The 8,446-nt window shown below is 34.2% G+C and overlaps 2 long non-coding RNA genes across 6 annotated transcripts; one reads left to right on the top strand and one right to left on the bottom strand.

Annotated features, from left to right (window-relative positions):
• Positions 1–2,487: 2,487 nt before the first annotated feature.
• LOC130702839 (uncharacterized) lies at positions 2,488–4,038 on the bottom strand. Of its 3 annotated transcripts, XR_009004439.2 has the most exons (6): positions 3,968–4,038; positions 3,725–3,909; positions 3,454–3,672; positions 3,182–3,384; positions 2,659–3,123; positions 2,488–2,589 (listed from the first exon to the last, which is right to left on the bottom strand). It is a non-coding gene; the product is annotated as an uncharacterized LOC130702839 (long non-coding RNA). The 3 variants fall into 3 exon arrangements; XR_009004440.2 differs by lacking the exon at positions 3,968–4,038 and having other exon boundaries at positions 3,454–3,667; positions 3,725–3,774; XR_009004438.2 differs by lacking the exon at positions 3,968–4,038 and having other exon boundaries at positions 3,454–3,769.
• Positions 4,039–5,775: 1,737 nt separating this feature from the next.
• On the top strand, positions 5,776–7,992 carry LOC130702843 (uncharacterized). Of its 3 annotated transcripts, none has more exons than XR_009421000.1 (5): positions 5,776–5,995; positions 6,100–6,315; positions 6,374–6,558; positions 6,611–6,828; positions 7,685–7,992. It is a non-coding gene; the product is annotated as an uncharacterized LOC130702843 (long non-coding RNA). The 3 variants fall into 3 exon arrangements; XR_009004447.1 differs by lacking the exon at positions 7,685–7,992 and adding exons at positions 6,891–7,093; positions 7,152–7,257 and having other exon boundaries at positions 6,374–6,828; XR_009004449.2 differs by having other exon boundaries at positions 6,374–6,828.
• Positions 7,993–8,446: the final 454 nt, after the last annotated feature.

Genomic DNA, 8,446 nt, shown 5'->3' with positions numbered 1-8,446 from the left:
AAAAGGTTGACGCACAAATGCGCCCTAACGGTGGTCCAGACCACCATTTGCCTTCGGCTGAACTTGAACTCTTCCCCCTTCTGAACTGTTTGGTTGAGCTAGCGCTGAACTACCATTTTGGCATCAACTTTGACGAAAAGTTAAACTAAAAAAGTTCAACAAAAGGTTGACGCCAAAATGCGCTCTAAGAGCCTAAAACTGCCCATCAATTCCTTGGTCATACTATAATAAGGAACAACTAAGACAGTTGTATTGAAATATTATTAAGAAGGGGAACTTACTCTAGCTGGCGGAAATGAGGTATCGGCTCAAAAAGCATGCTGAAAAGGTCTACACAGAACAGAACAGAACACTAATACGGCACACGGAACTTAACAGAGTGTTTCCAATTACACAAGATAAGTTCTTTCAGGGTTCAACTGTCAACTGGAAGTTGCCGATGGCTTTTTATATGTTAGCCATCGACCGTGAGAGCTATACGGAACAGTGTTAAAGGGTAGGCGGCGAAATCAGGCGATATCGGGCGACTTTGGGCGTAATAGAGAGGTATAGGCGGGTAAATTCGGGCGGTATCGAACGAATTTGGACGATATCTAAAAATCGGGCCTACGGTTTTAGGCCATTTTGGGCAATGCCAGGCCAACCGAAATAAATCTATTTTTAGCGAACGTGCCGAGGCATGTTTTCGTTATTTGAATTTCTTAATGGGATTTTAGAACTATGTTAGTAAATGAAAGCTCTAAGTAAAAGGGAGCTACAGGTATAAGATTCTCTATGTATAATTCTATTTTTCTATTTGAGAAAGGAAGGCAAGAAGGGGCTTCGCTAGACGATTCGTTAGACTGTCGTCGCTTGTTTGTCGATGATGTTGATTACTTCTCTTTGATTTCGAGAAACAGGTTGTGTTAGACTGTTGATCTTGTATTGACTTATCTTCTAAATTCGTTTGTTGAGACTCCAAACAGCCATTTAAGGATTGATCCTCAACCATCAACGAGATTTCTAGCGACTTCTGCAGTTGGTATTAATTACTTTTTTTATATTTGTTAGTTTATCTACTGCGTTTTCCGTTCCTTTTAAAATTGTTTGCATTCTGCTGACGATTCTTCTGGCTGCTATTCGTCAGCCTTCGTTATTCCAACTTTCCGGAACTTCTTGTTGTTGGATTTTTTTCTGCTTCAGGTATGACGTTCATGTATGGAGGTCGGAGAAAAAGGCCCAGACGAAAAAGGCCCGCGAAAAAGGCCCAGACGAAAAAGGCCCATACGAAAAAGGCCCACTTTTTTCCAAATTCAAAAGTGGGCCTTTTTCTCCGCTCAATTTCCATTTTCTTACAAACTTTATGTTTGTTTCGAAAATTGTATTTCCCACCTCCTATTCCGTGGAATTTGGAGTGTACAAAGGTTGCTGAAACCGTGATTTTCTTTAAGGTTTGCAGAGATCAAACAATGTTAGCGTTTGTACGCTAGTTAATCTTGGATTATTTATTCGGTTGCAATCTAATTTCGGATTATATTAGTATTTATATATTGCTAATATCCCGTTTAATAAAGTTCATTTTTCACAATTTTTGTTTATTGAACTACCATCGCTTTTTTAAATGTAATACAAAAAATAAATGTTTTTCGCACTTAGCCTTGTTCTGTCCACCCTCTTTCATTATTCCCCCAACCCCCAGTCCATCTCCCATATAGCTTCTTTTTGTCGATACTTATGCCATAGGTAAAGACCACTGATTCGTTGGGAATACGGAAACTGAATGAGTTCCGCGGGGCTTTTGTGGTTGCTGGGAACAAAAATATATGTTACCACGAAGACTAGTTTATTATCATTAACATTTGATAAATAATGTTTATAGGAATAATATTACAAACTTAAATTATTGTCTGAGGCAAGGACCAAAACAAAGATTATGTAATTCAATATGGATTCTAATACCATTTATTCCTTATACATTTTCAATTCTTTTAACAATTACAAAGAGCCCAATAAATACATTAAAATCATAACCTACTGCTATAAATGATTCTGTTCGTTCTTCGTGTCCTGTTTTCACCTTTTGCACATTTTCAAGCAGCTATTGATTACCTAATTACACATCACATAATACATTGAGATATAAGGAAGCTTTACACTTTACGTTAACAAAGCTACTAATAATGACAAATCAATTTTCTACCATGACGGACTTTTTTTTTAAATGAGAGTCTGTTATTAGTGAAGACACTAAACCTTTTTAAATGAATCTAAGATATTTTTTCTTCAAATTTTTCACGATCATAGAAGGCATGCCAGTGTATTTTTTTATAAAACTATCACGACATGGCTGCACATGAAAGAACAAGAGTTTAGCTCATCCATGAGTCAGTATCAGTCTTTCATACGGTAAATTTGCCTTTTTTCTTTAGTTTATTCACTTTACGTTCTTTCTTTTCAGTTTTATTTTTCTTAATGTTGGCTTTTCTCTTTTTCTGTTGTTATTCCTTTCTCTTTTCCTTTTCTTCGTTTCGTTCAGCGCAATTTATGTTACTTTCTGATTTGATCTCGTTCATTAATTGATTTGGCAAGCAATTCCACATAGTCTTTTACCTATTGCAATACAGAAAGGTTAAAAGTTTTGAAGATCTTACAAATATTTTTGTCAAATTGAAAGTTTACCTGAAAACCTTCAGCTATTTGCAGAGCACCATTTCATGCCTGTTTCTCTTCAATGCTTCTTGCATTCTCAGCTTCAGCTTGGCCTACCAAGATATTCATTTTTGGTTTAAGTTTTATTTTCTTTCATTTTAATCGTTGCCACTTCTGGATATAAAGTGGTCTTTTTCAGAATGGGTGAGGAATTAGATAGTTCTCCAAAATCAAATTTGCTGGAAACTAGGCAGCCTTCACTGTTAAAAATTGGTGTTGCCAGTGTACTTGCTAGTCTTGGTTCAGGAATTTCTGTTTGAACAAACTCTGAAAGACCAGAGGTTGATGACACAGATACTGCCTTGGTGGCTCGAGCATGTTTGGCAATTCAGGACCTCTTCTTCTTACTTTTTCTTTTTAATTTCTTCTTCATTCCCTCTAACTTCCGTTTAAATTGGATTTTCGTTGTCTTATCAGACAATTCCAGCTTTTCCTCTGAAAATCAATGGAATAAACTGGCCGGTCTTCCTTAAATGTAAATGTTAACACATACCTGTTAAGTGTGAGGCGTTCATTCAGTTTATGTTCTTTCTTCTCAGTTTTCTTTTTCTTAATGTTGGCTTTTCTAGTTTTCTGTTGTTATTCCTTTCTCTTTTCCTATTCTTCGATGCGTTCAGCCAACTTCTTTTTACTATCTGATTTGATTTCATCTTGTTTCATAATAGATTTAGCAAGCCATTCCACATTGTTTTTTACCTATTGCAATACAGAAAGGTTAAAATTATTTAAGATCTTACAAATATGTATGTCAAATTGAAAGGTTACCTGAAAACCTTCAGCTCTTTGCAAAGCACCTTTTCATGCCTGTTTCTCTTCAATACTTCTCACATTCCAACTTCAGCTTGGCCATCCAAGATTTTCACTTTGGCTTTGAGTTTTTTTTTTATCGTTGCTACTTTTCAATCTAAAGTGTTCTTGTTCAGAATGGGTGAGGGATTAGATAGTTCTCCTAAATCAAATTTGCTGAATACTAGGCAGCCTTCGCTGTTGAAAATTGGTGTTAGCGGTGTACTTGTTGGTCTTGGTTCAGGAATACCTGTTTTGACAAACTCTGTGGGATCAGAGGTTGATGACACTGATGCTGCCTTGGTGGCTTGTGGAAGTTGGGCAATTCAGGACCACTTCTTGTTATTTTTCTTTTTTAATTTCTTCTTCTTCAATTTTTCTAACTCCTTTTAAGTTTGGTTTTCATTGTTCTATCAGACAAATCCAGCCTTTTCCCTGAAAATAGATGGAATAAGCTGGCCCGTCTTCCTTAAACGTAAAGATTAACACATACCTGTTAAGTGTGAGGTGTTAGCTGCTAGACATTCTTCCTGTTCAACACCAAGCTTATTGCTATTGAGATCGTCAACTGTAGATACACTTTCAATTGGAATGTTGGTCAATAAGCTAGAAATCATGATTTTTTGGGTCCTCATTTCCTATAAATTTTGTTTAGACAACACTTTCAAGTTCTTGTTTTCTCTTTTTCCATTTACAAAAACTGCCTCTCATATTATAACCTTTAAACTTTATTATTATATACCTTGATTTCTCAACATTATCACTGATCACTCCATAGATCAAACTATCCGAAACAAGTCTATTGTTATTTTCTTCAGGGAACGGCATTTTCAAGTCAAATCTAGCGTCAGGACGCCACAAACAATGGCGGACGGTCAGGCTGGTCGCGAGGCAATATGTACTACTTAGTACATAATCGCGCCTACAGTTTTCTATATGGAGAAAGTGTGCGTTGTCGCCACTAGGGCCTTGATTTGGTTGCTTTAGTGGTTAAACCACTAAAGTTAAACCAGTTAAACAATAATGCGTGTAGCGCATGTCTTTTAAATTAATGAAATTACTTGAAATAACATGAATTCGGTTGATGTAAATTTTTCCAATGACGTAATATGTACAATATAAATACTAATGTATATGTTACAATTATACATAGATATTTATATATATTACTATTATATATGTACGATACTATTATACATATAAAATACTATAATATATATTATATATATTTATTCTGCTTATATAATGAATATGTACAATTTGTGTGGTAATTGAAATAAAAAAATATAAAAGAAATTTTTTTTAATTATTTGTCAGCTAAATTAATTGCAATAATTAGTTGATTAATTACAGTAAATAGCCCTTGGTAAGGGCTATCTATTTTTGTGTAATTGTTATTAACATTTTCAAAGGGAAAAAATCTTAAAGGCAAAATGTGTTTTTGTTGTTTTTCGATCTAAGGTTCTAATGGACGCAACTGATAAAAACAAAAAAATTTATGTTACGCTTAAACTTTTCCTTTTCTGAAAATTTAACATAACTTTCATAGAATTAGATAGTTCTTGATAAGAGCTATCGATTGATGCAAAATTTGTCAATTTTGACTGTTTATTTTCCTCATAAATAATTATTAAGGGATTTCATGATTTTAGAAAGGGGAGGGGGTGTGTGAAAAAGACGAAACTTTGCATTGATTGTTTGATGCTTAACCTTCGTCAAAACACGAAATCATTATAATATTTTTGTTGCTGGTGATTCCAGGAACAAGTTGTTATAAACGTTTATTTTTAGGATGCATTATTTAATCCCAAAAATTACGTTTGAAAAGTGGTTTTTGATAAACCATTATGGCGGCCATTTTTTTACCGCGCCAAGTTCAAATTTTAAAAAGTGTAAATAAGTGTAAAAAATTGTAATTATAAATACATATTTACATTTTGTTTGTGTCTATAGAATTTCAGTATTCTGTCTTAGATAGAAAATCTTAAATATTAACTAAGATAAGTTAAACAAATTTATTTCATGGGTTCTCATTTAATTTACAATTTTACGTGTCTTTTTCCACATTTCAGCGTGGAAAAACTCCAAGCAGACAATATTCCAAAAAAACAATTGACTAACGCCCTGCGCGTTTATCATGTACCCCATAAGAAAAAGTGCATCTGCAACTATGTACTATTTAGTACATATGTACTGAGACCATGTTGCGGACGGTTTTTAACATAAAATTTTAAAAATTTTTAATTCTTTTATTACAAATTTAACAAAATTTAGTTCCTTTGTATAACAATAATAATGAATTATAATAATAGAACAATAACAAAGGAACTAAATTTTGTTGAATTTAATAAAGCTTTAGCTAAAAGTTTTAATAACAGCTTTCCACCGTCCGCCATTGTTTGTGGCGTCCTGACGCTAGATTTGGCTTCAAAATGCCGTTCCCTAAAGAAAATAACAATAGACTTATTGTTTCGTATAGTTTGATCTATGGAGTGATCAGTGATAATGTTGAGAGATCAAGGTAAATAATAATAAAGTTTAAAGGTTATAATATGAGAGGCAGTTTTTGTAAATAGAAAAAGAGAAAACAAGAACTTGAAAGTGACGTCTAAACAAAATTTGTAGGAAATGAGGACCCTAAAAATCAAGAGCCTTATAAGACGCGAGGGTCCATTGACATCGTCGCTCTTAAAAATCAACTCTCTCCTGAAGAGTTTTTCATTGCTAGCTTATTGACCAACATTCCAACTGAAAGTGTATCTACAGTTGACGATCTCAATAGCAATAAGGTTGGTGTTGAACAAGAAGAATGTCTAGCAGCTAACACCTCACACTTAACAGGTATGTGTTAATCTTTACGTTTAAGGAAGACTGGCCAGCTTATTCCATCTATTTTCAGGGAAAAGGCTGGATTTGTCTAATAGGACAATGAAAACCAAACTTAAAAGAAATTAGAAAAATAGAAGAAGAAGAAATTAAAAAAGAAAAATAACAAGAAGTGGTCCTGAATTGCTAAACTTGCACAAGCCACCGAGGCAGCATCAGTGTCATCAACCTCTGATCCGACAGAGTTTGTCAAAACAGGTATTCCTGAACCAAGACCAACAAGTACACTGCTAACACAAATTTTCAACAGTGAAGGCTGCCTAGTATTCAGCTAATTTGATTTAGGAGAACTATCTTATCCCTCACCCATTCTGAACAAGACCACTTTAGATTCAAAAGTGGCAACGATAAAAAAAAAACTCAAAGCCAAAGTGAAAATCTTGGATGGCCAAACTGAAGTTGAATGCGAGAAGTATTGAAGAGAAACAGGCGTGAAAAGGTGCTCTGCAAAGAGCTGAAGGTTTTCAGGTAAACTTTCAATTTGACAATGTAAGATTTTAAATAATTTTAACCTTTCTGTATTGCAATAGGTAAAAAAACCATGTGGAATTGCTTGCTAAATCTATTAAGAAACAAGATGAAATCAAATCAAATTGTAAAAGAAGTGGGCTGAACGCATCGAAGAATAGGAAAAGAGAAAGGAATAACAAGAGAAAACGAGAAAAGCAAACATTAAGAAAAAGAAAACTGAAAAGAAAGAACATAAACCGAATGAACACCTCACACTTAACAGGTATGTGTTAACATTTACATTTAAGGAAGACCAGCCAGTTTATTCCATTGATTTTCAGGGAAAAAGCTGGAATTGTCTGATAGGACAACGAAAATCAAACTTAAACGGAAGTTAGAGGGAATGAACAAGAAATTAAAAAGGAAAAGTAAGAAGAAAAGGTCCTGAATTGCCAAACATGCTTGAGCCACCAAGGCAGCTTCTGTGTCATCAACCTCTGGTCTTTCAGAGTTTGTTAAAACAGAAATTCCTAAACCAAGACTAGCAAGTACACTGCCAACACCAATTTTTAACAGTGAAGGCTGCCTAGTTTCCAGCAAATGTGATTTTGGAGAACTATCTAATTCCTCACCCATTCTGAAAAAGACCACTTCAGATCCAGAAGTGGCAACGATTAAAATGAAAGAAAATAAAACTTAAACCAAAAATGAAAATCTTGGTAGGCCAAGCTGAAGTTCAAATGCAAGAAGTATTGAAGAGAAACAGGCATGAAATGGTGCTCTGCAAATAGCTGAAGGTTTTCAGGTAAACTTTCAATTTGACAAAAATATTTGTAAGATCTTCAAAACTTTTAACCTTTCTGTATTGCAATAGGTAAAAGACTATGTGGAATTGCTTGCCAAATCAATTAATGAACGAGATCAAATCAGAAAGTAACATAAATTGCGCTGAACGAAACGAAGAAAAGGAAAAGAGAAAGGAATAACAACAGAAAAAGAGAAAAGCCAACATTAAGAAAAATAAAACTGAAAAGAAAGAACATTAAGTGAATAAACCAAAGAAAAACAGGCAAATTTATCGTATGAAATAATGATACTGTCTCATGGACGAGCTAAACTCGTGTTCTTTCATGTGCAAGCCATGTCGTGATAGTTTTTTTAACAATACACTAGCATGCTTTTCATGACCGTGGAAAATTTAAAGAAACCAAATCTAAGATTCATTTTAAAAGGTTTAGTGTCTTCACTAATAACAGACTCCCATAAAAAAAGTTCTTCATGGTATAAAATAATTACAATGGATTTGTAATTGTTAGTAGCTTTGTTAACGTCAAGTGCAAAGCTTCCTTATATTTCACTGTAGTATGTGTGTGTAATAAGGTAACCAATAGATGCTAGAAAATGTGCATAAGGGAAAACAAGACACGAAGAACGTAAAAAATCATTTATAATTGCTGGAAATGCGCGCGTTCTTACCAGAGACGTAGATTGTTCTCTCGTACTAAAGGTGACGTTATTCTTTAACAAAAGGTTGCTCTGTAACAAAAGCAATGCATTAACTATTTAAGTTTTACTCATAGACGTTCCTAGGCAAATCAAATATTCCTGTTTTGCTCGAAATATTTATTTCTTGGGT

This window comes from Daphnia carinata, chromosome 5 (genome assembly GCF_022539665.2).
Source record: "Daphnia carinata strain CSIRO-1 chromosome 5, CSIRO_AGI_Dcar_HiC_V3, whole genome shotgun sequence".
NCBI classification, from domain to species: domain Eukaryota; kingdom Metazoa; phylum Arthropoda; class Branchiopoda; order Diplostraca; family Daphniidae; genus Daphnia; species Daphnia carinata.
The sequence above is the reverse complement of the archived record's forward strand: the minus strand, read 5'-3'. Positions and strand labels throughout refer to the sequence as shown.